The sequence below is a fragment of the Corvus brachyrhynchos genome, unplaced genomic scaffold (assembly GCF_000691975.1).
Source record: "Corvus brachyrhynchos isolate BGI_N302 unplaced genomic scaffold, ASM69197v1 scaffold65, whole genome shotgun sequence".
Classification (NCBI taxonomy): domain Eukaryota; kingdom Metazoa; phylum Chordata; class Aves; order Passeriformes; family Corvidae; genus Corvus; species Corvus brachyrhynchos.
In genome coordinates this window covers 3,387,949-3,390,664 of record NW_008238365.1, presented here as the reverse complement: position 1 = coordinate 3,390,664, position 2,716 = coordinate 3,387,949, and the positions used below count along the sequence as shown (strand labels likewise).

Sequence of the window (2,716 nt, the reverse complement as noted above, 5' to 3'; positions counted from 1 at the left end):
AGCCCCCTCCCCGCGTGGGGCCGGCCGTGGGGCAGCCCGGGGGATCACCCCCGTTCTGGATGCCCCCCAGGCAACCCGAGGGAGCCCTGAGCACACCCCAACACGGTGCCAGCGCCTGGCAATGCCACAGCACGTGCCCTCTGTAGAAGTGGTGACGGAAGTGTCTGCAGTGACAACAGTGGTGGTGACTCCCCCGGCCCCCATTATCAGCCCTTTGCAAACAAACCCTTCAGTACTTGCCAGGATCCCAACTCCAACCCCCACGCAGCGGCGGCACCATCACTCCTGGCCGGAATGATGCCAGAGCCATCCCAGGACACACCGCTCCAGCCCGCTGGGCACCACTGCAGAGCGAGCCCCCAGCTGCAGGGGGGATGGCAGAACCCCAGCGAGCAGCACCCACCACCAGCTGATGTCACGCGCCGGCTCAGCCGTGTTTGCAGAGCTCTCCACAACCCTCAGCGAGGGGCAAAGTGTGGGCTCTGCAAACACAGCCGGCGCCGCTCCTCACCCACCCCATGGCTTCTTACCCATCCCATGCTGGAGCACTCCAAGCCAGGGTCAGCCCAGGCTACCCAGAGAGGCATTGCCAGCCCCCTGCACTGACAGCATGGGGGGGGGCTGGGGGTGCTGCTGCAGCCCCCCAGCCCAGGACTGTGTTAACAGGGTTCCTCCACCCTGGACTCTGTGAGGACACAGCCAGCCCGGGACACAGCCAGCCCTGGCCGCCCCGCCGACCTTCCGGGTATTTTCTGCTGCAGGAAGCCGGCCCATCCCCTGGCCCTGATCCTGCACATCCCATGTCCCCAGCGCTGCACCCTGCAAGGCGGCCAGCGGTCTGATGAGGGGCTGGGACTGGGGGGTCCCCTGCTCTGTCCCCCCAGGGCTGCCCCAGCTGGGCAGCCACAGGCAGCAGGGCTTGGCAGCTCCCAGGTGCCAGGTCCCAGGAAGGCACCTGCAGTGTCACCACGTGTGTGCCAGTTGGGAGGAGTGACCCTGGGACCACTGTGGTGGCACAGCCAAGTGCTGCCCAGAGGGCTGAGCGAAAGCATCAAGGCCAGGCTGATCCCCTGAGCAGATGGAAATACCTCAGAGAGCCCTGGACGTGTGGGGAGCACTGGCAGGGGACAGTGGGTGCCTCCTGCCACCCCACACAGCCAGGCACAGAGCCCTGGGCAGGATCTGCCCTGCCCCACTGGCCAGAGAGACAACAACACCTGTGGCCAGGGCAGGGCTGTGGGCACGGCCAAGACCTCCAGGCCCAGCCAAGACCCCCAACGTGGGGCAGGGCCAGCCCTGCCGCCATCTGTCCCTGTCGCTGCTCCAGCACGGCAGCTGCCCTGAAACCCAACGCTGCCTGCGCCCAAGCGGCGCGGGCGTCCCCTCTCCCCCAGCCAGGGCATTCCACAAGGATTAGCTCTGGTCCCCCCAGACACACAGGCACGGCTGCCCCGCAGCACCCAGCCCGGGCGAGCCTGCATGGCACTGGCCCCACTGCTGCCACTGGGACTGTGCTGTGCCCAGCACAGGGCGAGGTGCTGCCCTCAACGCCGCATCACCCAGCTCATCCTGCTCCTCCTATGGGTCCCTTTGGCACTGGTGCCTATGCCACCGAGCACCAGCGGCACCTCCGGCCCGGCAGTGCCCGGCACAGCACGGTTCCTTGACCAGCACATGGCAAGGGATGCTCAGCCAGGCGGAGGCAGATCCCCGGTGCCGTGAAGCGAGAGCACATCGAGGCCCACGGGCACTGCTCGGACCAGCGGCCCTCATTAACTGTCCGCCGTACACCCCTGCAGGGCACTGCCCATAAGATCGGGGGGGCACCCTCCTGATGTCACCTCAGCTCCCCCCAGCTCCGTATCCTTGTGTTCCCGCTCCACAGCTCCTCGTGCAGCGCCCAGCGGGGCAGGGGTCATCAGCCAGGGCCCACCCCTGCCCCAAGGGCCAGGAGAGCAGGGCTGGTGGTGCAGTGGAGGTCATTGGTGACCACTGCTAAACCACCCGAAGGTGCTGGTGTCACAGCGCCCAGCCACCCTGGCCATTGCACCAGTCCCTGCTGTGGCAAGGACAAGACCTTGAGGCCAGCCCCAAGAGCCACTGCTGGCCCTGCAGGGCTGCTCCCCACAGCCCGTGGGGACATCCATGTGCACAATACACCCTTGGGCCCTTCCTGGTGCAGCTGTGCCCAGCTGCCTCCCCCGCCTTGACAGCAGCCCCACGGGAATGAGTCCCTGGGTCTCTTGTCCCAGCAGGTCCTGGTGCAGAGCAGGAAATCAGCCGTGGCTCCAGGGCAGGGATTGCTCTGTGGGTGCTGTTGGCCACTCTGAGGCCACCAGAGCACTGTGGGATGCACCGGGATGCTTCAAGCCCTGGGGGTGCTCCAAGCCCCAGTGCTGCCCCTGATCCCACCCCCGCCTCAACATTCAGATGTGCCTTGGGGCTCAGCCCTGCCCTGTCCCACCCAGCTCCTGGGATTCCCCTGTGCTGCAGCAACACTCACACCTGGATGACAGGGACAGTGAGCAAGCGCTCCTGACACATCCCTGGCACGTCCACAGCACATTCCCAACACGTCCCCACTGTGTCCTGTCTGCAGGCACAGCACTGACACGCACCCTCAGTGACAGCTCACATGCCTGGGCAGGGAGCCATGGGCAATGCCAGCAGCCCCCACCTCGGGGGTGGGAAGTGCCACCCTCGCAGCCCACACTAG

General features: G+C 66.5%; 1 protein-coding gene across 1 annotated transcript in view; it reads right to left on the bottom strand.

Moving 5' to 3' along the window:
* LOC103616969 (beta-xylosidase/alpha-L-arabinofuranosidase 2) overlaps positions 1–2,716 on the bottom strand; it is a 17,366-nt gene that overhangs the window by 4,582 nt on the left and 10,068 nt on the right. The window lies entirely within an intron of this gene.